The sequence below is a fragment of the Silene latifolia genome, chromosome 8, assembly GCF_048544455.1.
Source record: "Silene latifolia isolate original U9 population chromosome 8, ASM4854445v1, whole genome shotgun sequence".
NCBI classification, from domain to species: domain Eukaryota; kingdom Viridiplantae; phylum Streptophyta; class Magnoliopsida; order Caryophyllales; family Caryophyllaceae; genus Silene; species Silene latifolia.
Window position 1 is genome coordinate 63,030,707 of NC_133533.1, and position 11,327 is coordinate 63,042,033.

At 41.5% G+C, this 11,327-nt stretch overlaps 1 non-coding gene across 1 annotated transcript; it reads left to right on the forward strand.

Annotated features, from left to right (window-relative positions):
• The first annotated feature begins 273 nt into the window (after nucleotides 1-273).
• Nucleotides 274-380, forward strand: LOC141597721 (small nucleolar RNA R71). The gene has a single exon (XR_012522941.1). It is a non-coding gene; the product is annotated as a small nucleolar RNA R71 (small nucleolar RNA).
• The last annotated feature ends 10,947 nt before the right edge of the window (nucleotides 381-11,327 follow it).

The window sequence follows — 11,327 nt, forward strand, 5'->3', positions numbered from 1 at the left end:
GCCATAGCTTTTTCAAACTTCAAATTGATGGTATCGATGTGAGCACTAAGTTGAGCACTCAATTGAGTAATGGAGTCCACTTCATGCTTTCCTTCTCTAGTAGCCTTGCGAGGTCTACTATATTGTGAGTTATGGACCGCCATTTCCTCAATTTTGTTCCAAGTTTGATTGTCATCAACTTCGGTGAACATTCCATTTGATCCCATGTTGAGAATGTTCCTTGAGTCTTCATAAAAACCGTTCCAAAATTGTTGTACCAAGAACCACTCGTTAAGTTCATGGTGAGGACATGAGCGACAAATTCCCTTAAATCGCTCCCAAGCTTCATACAAAGATTCTTCATCCCTTTGCTTAAAGCCCGTAATTTGAGCTCTTAGCGTGTTAGTCTTTTCCGGTGGATAGAACTTTTTGTAGAAAGCTAGAGCCAACTTATTCCAAGAATCCATTCCGAGAGTAGCCTTATCAAGGCCTTTCAACCATTGTTTCGCGGTGCCAATTAGAGAAAAAGGAAATAAGACCCATCGAATTTGGTCTTGATTTACACCGGTTTGAGAAATCGCATCACAATAGTCACAAAAAGTTTCCATATGAGAATGAGGGTCTTCACTAGGCATTCCCCCAAATTGGCTTCTTTCGACTAATTGGATAAATGCGGATTTGGCAATAAAATTTCCGGTTAGATGTTGTGGTGTGGGAGTACCATTGGGTAGGTTCTCCTCGGTGGGTACGGAATGTGATGAAAACTTAGGCATTGTGGGTTGATTTTGTGTTGGATTTTGTGTTGGGTTCTTCTCACCTTCTCTTGCAAAAGGGTCGATGAACTCAATAGTATTTGGTTGAATATCTACAACCTCACCAATACCTCTCAAAGTTCTCCTAGCAAGTCTTCTATTGGTTGTCAAAGTTTTTTCAATTTCGTGATCAAAGGGTAACAAGTCACCCTGTGACCTTCTAGACATGCAAAATATCAAACAACTCGAAAATAATTAGAACAAACCTTGAGGAGTTTTACTTCCCAAAGGCAAAGATAGACACAACTAATAACAATACAAGAAAATCTAAATCAAGTTAACACCGTCCCCGGCAACGGCGCCATTTTTGGCCGTACTATATTTTTCGGTTACTTGTAGTCAAGAGCACCTAGAACAAAACACAATTTATAACTTCACTAACAACTCTATAATTAGTAAAGAGGCAAGTAAAGGTCGGATCCCAAGGGAAGGGAATTGAGATGAGATTTCTATTGAAACTAGTGGTGTCTTAAGGGTGTCACAATTGGGGTTTGAAGTAGAAGGTCACTAAACTAAATAGCAATGAAAGTAAAGAAGCAAGATGAATTAAAAGGGATGTAAACAATTGATAAAAGGCACTAGGGTGTCATGGGGTCATAGGGGATTCATGGGAATTGATCATACAAACATATTCTCAAGTTATAAGCAAGCAATTATTGTTGTGATGGATTGAGTTGGTTTATATCTTACAATCCTAGGAAAGTTTGGGTCCCGGAGCCGAATCGATTAGATTGTACAACACCTACAAGTCGACTTAATCTTCACTACTCAACAATATGCATGGTCTAATGAGACTCGAGTTGGTTTATGTCTTACAAGTCTCATTGAAAAGATAGGTGATGGGTAAAAAATGCAAGGATTCATAGGCTCACATTTCATCAAACATAACATGTGCATAAGTTGAGATCACAACAAGCAAGCAAATAAACTATGAAAGCATATTAATTTAAGCATGAATCATTCCCCATGTTGGTTTCCCCTAATTACCCATTAACCCTAGCTAAGGAAACTACTCACTCATTATCATGTTGAACATGCTAGCAAGGTTGTCAATCATACCAACAAAGTGAAACATGATGAATAAATGAAATTAATTAACAATAATTAAAAGGAGATTAAGAGAATTATACCTACTAATGATTCCAATAATAAAGCAAAGAATAAAAGAAGTACTTGATGCTTGATTGGAAGGTTGTCAATCTCCCAATAATAACCCAAATAATCTTCAATTACCCAAAATAAAGGATGAACAGGAAAGAGATTAAGGAAATAAAACTTGTATTAAAACTTGATTAAATGTTGATTACAAGATTAAAGATAGATTTGATTGATATTAACTACTCTAAAGATTGCTAAGAAGAACATGCTCTTCTAATTAGACTAATGGGGTATTTATAGTGGGGATTAGGTACATGACTTAGGGTTAACTAAGGGCTTAAATGACGATTAAGTCCCTTGTTGAGGAAACGCCGGTCTTTTTGGGAAGACTCAGGTCTCTAGGGAGACTCCGGTCTCTAGAAAAAGATGTGCATCCTTCCTTGAAGCTTGAAGAAGACGAAATGGGACTGTCTGGGAATCCGGGCGTCTTTAGCACTGGACGGGCGAATTTGGTGGTTTCTGCCCGGGCGTCTTGGGAGTGAAGACGGGCGGATTGGGGAGCTTTTGCCCGGGCGTCTTGCTGAAGAAGACGCACGGGTTGTGGGTGGTGGACGGGCGGATTCATGGGAAGACGCACGGATTGTTGGGCAGTCTTGTTTCTTCTTCTTTTCTTCCTTTTCCTTCATAAAATCCTTGGGGATTTCCTCTAGGATGCAAGGATCTTTTCTCATCATTGCACATCTACTATAGTATGTACAAAGGCCTTCTAATCTTGTCTCTCCTTGATGCTTGGTCATTGAATTCAATCAATTTAGTCTCATTTTGCCACGAAAATGCAAGGTTTGCACTCCTTTCCTACCAAGGGATCAAAACCTCAAAGAATATGCAAAATAAAGAATTAAAGACAATAAATGACCCAAATATGCACTAAAAAGCATGGTAACAAGGATAATTTGGGGACTAAATTTGCTCTAATTATGGTCACATCAATAATATTATTTGTGAATTTATTTGTTGGATGATCAAAATATTGATCAACTTTTGATATGAAAGAATGAAGAAAAATAAGACCCCTTGTCTAAAAATCAAAACTTATAATGTCTAATGAGGGGGATATATATAGGCAAGTCAAGGGGACAACACTAGAGTTATGTGTCAACAAACTTGACACATGTAGTATCCATAAAAAACCAGCCCACTTGAGTAAAAATTAGTCCATTTCGATTTCCGACATTTATCCCACAAATGCTTAAAAGTCTTATATTTATTTATCTTATATAATTAAATATTAATTTGATTATTTAACATTTAAATAATATAAATTAACAACTAATAATCACTTAACTATTAAGTAATTATTACACCATTCTATCAATATAAAATGTGTCTTATGGACCTTTATTAGCTAATTTTACAACCTCTTGTAAAATTAAATAGGTAATTATTTCCGCCTCAAAACATATACATATACCGTATAAAATTAATTAACTAACTATTAATTAATAAATTTTAATTATTATTTATTAATTAATTATCACATAATTAAATAATAAATCCCCTTGGCCCGAGTTCGTAACTCGTCATCAAAAATAAATTCACACGACTTAAAAGTCTATATATACAAGATACTAATTATACTATATCTCATATAAATAATTATTTTATCCATTTGGGCATCATTCAATAGGTGTGACCTAAAGGGATCAGCTGATCATCGCCGTCACACGACAGTTATGTCAAACTTTAGTCAGCCAATCATTACCGATTAACGTTGACCAGCTGACAAATATATATAATATAAATCCCTGATATTCCTTGTACGAGATTTAGTATCTAAACGCACTATTGAGGAGGACATTACCCCAACAACTACACCATCACTAAACTTAAAACACTCTTTTTACATTGCTAAAACGGTTTTCAAATCGAGTTTTCCGACCAAACAAGTTGATACACTTTCGTCGATTTCTCGTCTCAAGCCTAGCATGTAAGTATGAGGGTGTAAACATCCTCTTCTATCATGTTTTTCATTTTTTTTACGACTATAACATTGTAAAACATACATAACATGGTCCAAATATGGGATAAATGAGCCAAAATCGGATTTTGGCCGCAGACAGAGGCAGCTTGTATAGCAGCATGGCTCGTGCCTAAAGCCCCTCTCAGGCCTTAATCCAGCCATGTTTGGCCTTTTCTTCCCCTTTATTTCCATTTCATATTTGTAATCGGTTTTTACCATTTCAAATATTCTAAATCATTTTTACGATAAACTTCTAACCATAAAATATATTTCACCCTTGGTTTCAAATACCATGACGGTTTAATCCGTGTTTTGGTGATAATATTTGGTTAATTACATTTCAAAAGGTATTTTAAAACCTTTTATTTCATTGCTTTACATTCTCAAAACAAATGTATAAGTCATAAATAAAAAATCATCCTTGGTTCTACATACCATGTCGGATTTTAACCCGAGTACGATGATAAACGTTGACTAATCACAAAAAAATGAACTTAAAACAATTACTTCATAATTATTTCTCAAAACTATTCATGTCAAGCTTGCAAAACCGAACCCGACATTTAATATTGTCAATACAATGACGATTATTCAAGTCCCGTTCTTCAGATTAACACAAAAGCGGTCTAAACGACCTTTTCAAATCAAGACGGGTTCAAACACCCTCTTTTCAAACCATTTTACAAACCTTTTAATGGTCAGAAGCCGTCCCTTCAATCGTCTGTTGACCCGCTGTGGACATAGCCACCTACGCGCCGGGCCAATCCGTGGACGCATAGTGATCTTTTGAAAGCCACGCTCAGCGGCGTAAGAATGCTTTCGACCGGATCGTTTTAGATTAGTCGGTTTCGTATCGGCAAGGGTCTGGAAACGATGCAAGAGATGTTCAGAGTCGCCACCAAGCATTTGAGGGATGCTTGGAACCAGTTCGAATCCACTTTATACCTTGGTCAAACGAAGCACAAAGCAGGGTTTGACATAGGTACTTAAGATAAGGAATCGTCCCTCTTTAGCATCTTATCTCTAGAATGACTCCCGTACGCCCTGGATAAGGTCGTCCACTATCCAAAGTTTCTGAGTAAGAGGTGAAGGTATGTATTGGGAAGCCCTTTAATCAGACACCCAATCCCGCCCGCGGTAGCGGCCTCTACTGATCGATCTTGGTTGGTTAAATGCAAAAATTGATAAAACGTTTTAAATGCATGAATGCGCATCCAAAAGTTTAACCTAACACGTGAGCTTTCTATGTCGGTTTGTTTAATCCAAGTATCAAGTATAAGATGTCAAGTTTGATTTTATGTTGATTTGCATGCAAGACGCAAATTAAACATCCATGTACCGAATTGGGTTTATGGTGCATAACGTGATCCATTTGTCTTAGTAAGGCGTTCTGCAAGTATAGGATAAAATGAGCGGATTCGTCAACTGTTCCATCCTGTATTTGGGTTAACCGAAGTCGGGATCGTCTTACACCAATGTTGGAAGTGGAACAGACCCTGCATTAGGCAGCCAAAAGAGGCGCGAGCCTGTTGGCGATGCAAATGGGTCTCCCCTAGTTTGAAAATAGAAAAATGAATGGCCGGTTTAGGCGCGGGTCAGCAAACGATAGAAGACGTGTTCTGACCATTGAAAGGGTTTGTAAAACGTATTGAAAAATGGGTATTTCAACCCGTCTTGATTTGAAAAGGCCGTTTAGGCCGCTTTTGTGTTGATTTGAAGAATGAGACTTGAATAATCGTCATTGTTTTGACAATATTCGATGTCGGGTTCGTTCGATATTGCAAGCTTTGATATGAATAGTTTTGAAAATAATTACGAACTAATTGTTTTAAGTTCATTTGTTTTTAATTAGTCAATATTCATCATCGTACTCGGGTTAAAATCCGACATGGTATGTGGAACCAAGGATGACTTTGTGTTGATGACTAATACATTTATTTTGAAAATGTAAAGAAATGAAAAAAGGATAAAATACCCTTCAAAATGTAAAGAAATAAAATTAAAGGCTTTAAAATACCTTTTATAATGTAATTAACCAAATATTATCACCGAAACACGGATTAAACCGTCATGGTATTAGGAATCAAGGGTGAAAAATGTTTTATGGTTAAAAACATGTCATAAAAAGGTTTCAAAATACTTGAAATGGTAAAAACCGATTGCAAATATGAAATAATAGTAAAGGAGATGAAGAGACCAAACACGGTTTGGACTTAAGGTTGGGCAGGCTGCTTTAGGCGCGAGCCTCTATGCTACGTAAGTAGCCTCTGCCTCAACCAAAATCCGGTTTTGGCTCATTCTTTTCTTGTTTTGGACCATGTTATGCATGATTTAGCATGTTATAGTCATGAAACAAATGAAAACACCATAAAAGAAGATTTTTACACCCTCATACTTACATGCTAGGCTTATGGCGAGAAATCGACGTAAGTGTATCAACTTGTTTGGTCGAAAAACTCGGTTTAAAACCGTTTTAGTAAGTAAAAGAGTGTTTTGTTAAGTTTAGTGATGGTGTAGTGGTCGAGATGGTCGGTCAAGTGATTTAATGCACGATGACGGTACCAAAAAATGTGTAAGGCTTGTCTTTACGATCGGTAAGTCGTAAACACGTGTCGGATTTTGACTTGAGAAGTCGAGTCTAGAATTTTAAGGTAACTCTCAAATGGTGGCATTTGAGGGGTATTTATACGAGAATGAGTGGTTGTGTGAGTTTTTAGCGACTTGGCCGCATGGGCTGCTCAAAGAGGCGTGAGCCACGTCGCACGTCTTTGAGGTGTCTTGTCACTATCACACAAGTGTAATCATAATTTTTTTTATCCTAGGATTTGGAAGAACTTGGTTGGTACTCGACTATGTAGGATTCCGGGAAACCTTAACATAGAAGTATTTGAATGGTTTTTTTTTTTGTGTTTGACTCGGTTTTTGGTCCAGTGTTGGTTTTGACTCTAGTTAGTGTCATTGCGACCCCGTCGTCATGCATTAAACACTCCAGGTACTTTTGAAATGTTTTTTTTTCGAAATCGTTTTAATATTTCTACCGTATAGTTGTACACAAACTGTCGATCAAACGCTGCGATTCCTAAGCATGTTGTAGTCCGATAATCATCGGGTGTTTGTTGGAGACTCGACAAATACTGGGTATCTACAGATCCCCCACTTTGACTGAGGCTTGGACAGGGCAAACGTCAAAGTAGAGCCCCCAGGTCAATCGAAGATTAAAACCTAGAGACCCAAGCGACGTCGAGGCGGCTCGAAAGGATTCGGGCCAAGGACCTGCCGTCGGGAAGGGTGACGCCAAGGCGACTCGAGGGTAAGAGCCAAGGACCTGTCGTCGAGAATAGTTTTAAGTCTGTCGACTGCCCATGCGGGTCGTTTAAAGTCCGTTAGACTTCGTACAAAGGCTCGCCAGCCATAAGCAGGAGTCATACCAGAGGCATCTTCGGGATATGTCCTTGAGTCGTATCTTGTTTGCGGACAAAAGCTCACCAGCTGTGTTGCGGATATGAAGGGGCTCGCCAGCCGCGGTGCGTATATGAAGGGGCTCGCCAGGCGTGGTGCGTATATGAGAGGGGCTCGCCAGCCGCGGTGCGTTGTATGGCTCGCCAGCCATGTGCGTTGTAAGGCTCGCCAGCGATGTGCGTGGTAAGGCCCGCCAGCCGTATGGGCATTTGTAAGGCCCACCAGCCATGTGCGTTTGTAAGGCCTGACAGCCATGATGCATTGTAAGGCTCACCAGCCATGTGCGTTTGTAAGGCCTGCCAGCCATGATGCGTTGTAAGGCTTGCCAACCATGATGCTTTGTAAGGCTTGCCAGCCATGTGCTTTTGTAAGGCCCGCCAGCCATGATGCGTTGTAAGGCTCGCTAGCCATGATGCATTTTAAGGCTCGCCAGCCATGTGCGTTTTTAAGGCCCTCCAACCATGATGCATTGTAGGGCTCGCCAGCCATGTGCGTTTGTAAGGCCCGCCAGCCATGTGCGTTTGTAAGGCCCGCCAGCCATGATGAAGGGTCGATTGATCGACCGTGGAAATAGCCGCGTTGGATGGGCTTGTTTCGGGAAGTTTGTTTGAATTATCGGGCTTCGTGAGGAAGCCTCCGATATCCTGTTGGGGAATCTCGGTGTTTGTTTGTGGTGCCAGAAAGGGATAGGTTTGTGAGCCTAGCTCCCCAGGGTTGGCAGCGATTTTTGAATCTCGAGGAGAGATTGCCGTTGTCTGAAGTTTGAGGAAACAGTGAATTTTGAATTTCACGATTTATTGTTTTGAAATGACGGTTTAAATTGCCGTCATTGAAATTTGAAGAAATAGTGAATTTTTAATTTCACCAATATTTTTTAAAATGACGATTTTAATTGCCGTCGTTAGAAATTTGAAGAAATAGTGAATTTTGAATTTTACTATTATTATTTTGAAATGACGGTTTTAATTGCCGTCGTTCGAAATTTGAAGAAATAGTGAATTTTGAATTTCACTATTATTTTGTGAAATGACGATTTTAATTGTCGTTGTTTGAAATTTGAAGAAATAGTGAACTTTGAATTTCACTATTATTTTTTGAAATGACGGCTTTAATTGCCGTCGTTTGAAATTTGATAGTTTGTGTTGGAAATTGGGCCAAAGCCCAAAATTTCGCTGAATGAGTCAGGGAGAGCACCCATTGAGGCGCGAGCCTACCTTCGAAGGAAGGGAGCTTCCCTATTTTTCTGTAAAAAGTCGCGAAAATGGGAAGCTCCCCATTCATCACTTCGTCTTCCTCACAAACACGCGACAAACCAGAAAAATCTTCATTGTTGGGTCCCTCGTTTGCTTGAGTTCGCGCCATTGTCGATATGTCATCTCAAGGTATGAATTTGTTCGCCTTTTTGTTGATTTAATTAGGGCGAAACTTTATACCCTCAAAATTGAATTGGGCGTTTTCGGTTGAGCCAATTTCGAGTGAAATTGATGATTGCATTAGGTTAGAAACCTGTTTAGGAGTATAGGGGTGCTTTTAGTTCGCATTTTGGTCTCCGTTCCCGCTCCCTATGCTTAAAAAAACGCGAATAAGACGAGGAAAATATCTCATTTCACAATGTCAAGTTTATTTGCTTGAGTTGTGTGCCCCACTTGGTTGTATTATAGTCAGGGTAGACCGTGTTTGTCACTTTGAATCTTTGTCGGGGTATTGTGGGCAAAATTGGGATTTTTGCCTTTTGCGACGGTCTCCTGTCTGATAAAATAAGCATCTGTTTGAGTTTAAATTGAGTCAGTTTGCTTTGAAATGGTTCTTATTGGTAGTTTAGGTCGCTTTGAGACGTGGTAAAATCACGTTGCCTTGTTGTGGCCGTATTTTGAAATTTCGACCTGTTTGCTTCAAATTGGCGTAAAATTACTTTTTTGAGCCGTGGAAAATATCCCATTGCATCAGGAACACTTTTTGGGTTATTGGTGGACCTTGTGTGGGTCTTGAGGTGCCATTTTTTTTGTTGTTGTTTTTTTTACTCCTCTTTTGCTTGAAAAGAAGGGCGAGTCCTTTTTTTGTGCGGTTTTTGTGGATTGTCTTGTTTGGTTGGGTTCGGCCGGGATTGCCCTTGTTTTGTTTTGCAGGTTTTTTTTTTTTGGATTTGCCCAATTTGGTTACGTCGTAATGCCGATATTTAGGCTGATGTTCTTTGATTCCGGGGAGTTTCGGGACCTGTCAGGTCCATTGCTGAGACTTTGGAGGACCTGTTTGGGACTGGGCCGATTAGTACTCCGGCTAGTGCACCTGATGTGGTAGTAGAGGACGCTTCCGAGGAGGAGGGGCCCACCGAGGAGGTCGTTAGGGCTGAGAGAGTTGTTGAGGTTCGTGAGGGACCCGTTGTTGGGGCTGCTGGTGCTGAGGTAGCTACTGGGGTTCGGGAGGAGCCTGTCGTCGAGGCTGCTCGTGTTGAGAGAGCTTAGATAGGGTCTGAGGCTGGTACCTCCGGGTGGAGGGTTGTTAGGAGGAGGGGTCCTCAGCCGACCAGACGGGAGTTTCAGAACGTCGTTAGGGTCGTTGAGAGGCCTTCTCCTCGCCGTGTGGTGTCTCGTGGGCAGGAGAGACGGAGAGTGGAGATAGTTGAGGACGACGCTCACGTCGCGGGTTGGGAAGCTAGACGGGTTACAGCTCCACGGGGGCTGAACTTGCGGGCGGCGCCTGCCTGGGGCGAGGGTTTTGACGGTAGCTAGTTGTTGCTTCGGCTAGAGAGGCACATCTCCTACCGTGCGCACGAGGGCCTGGTAAGCTGCGCCATTTGGTTGAATTTTTGTCATTTTTGTCATTTTTCACATTTCAGACCTGGATAGGTGTTCTGACGTTTGTTTTTTATTTCAGGAGATTGGTACCATGAGGACTTTTTTAGGCTTCTCCACTTGTCTGGGTTTCTACGACGTTCTCCGAGCCGGTACGAGGGCGTTGATAGAGAGGTCGGCTTTAGGCCGTTGGTGGCTGCTTGGCGGGATATTCACAGGGCTTCGATTAGGTAGAGTTTGTGTCTTATCCGGGCCATGTTTGACCGTTACTGGGACACGACGTCGTCGTTCCACATAGAGTTTGGGGAGGTCGGTGTGACCTTAGAGGACTTTGCCATGATATCGGCCCTCCCCTCTGGCGAGACACCTATTGAGTTCTCGGAGACACCTCTTCCCCTACGGTTACTCGTTTGATCGGCAGTGCTTTGCTTGAGCGTTCGGACATCACTCCATACCTGATCGCGAGCTCGTATGTGAGGGATCAGTTCAGAAGGAGAGCGGTGGGCTACGCTCCGGCGCCGATGGCGAGTCCGGAGGCGGAGGCTAGAGCCGACGCGTAGGAGGCGCGGTTGTGGTTGTGGTACTTCTTGGGTACCACGTACTTTGGCGACAAGGGTAAGCGTTTGTCGACCAAGGTACTTCCTCTTCTTACTGACCTCGACGCTTTGGGCTTGTTTGACTTGGTTACGCCGGCTTTGGCGGGTTTTACCCGGTACTTGCACACTGCGGTGCGCCCGGAGGCGATGGAGGATGGTAGTTCTCCTGCCTTGGTTGGTCCCGGCCTCATGTTGGAGGTACGAGCATTTTTTTGTAGTTTTTATTGAATTTGAATTTGAATTTGATTTTGATTTTGGCAATTTTTTGAAAAAATTGGCTGATTTGTGTTTGCTGTGTTTGGTCACAGGCTTGGCTGTACGCTTACTTCGTCCCTCAGCGCCCGGGGACTACTGGTGACATTTCTTCGACCTACCCTGCTGTGAGGGCCTGGACAGTGACTCGGAAGAAGTCGACTAAGTTGACTTACGAGGACTGCAGGCATCGCGTGAACGCCCTCCGAGTTGCCAACGTAAGTTGTTGTCTCTTACCCCTTTTTTTGTAGAAACAGATAGAGATAGGATGACTAGGTAGCTTAGAAAGCCCCCAGTTAATTGATTGGCTCTTCTTTTT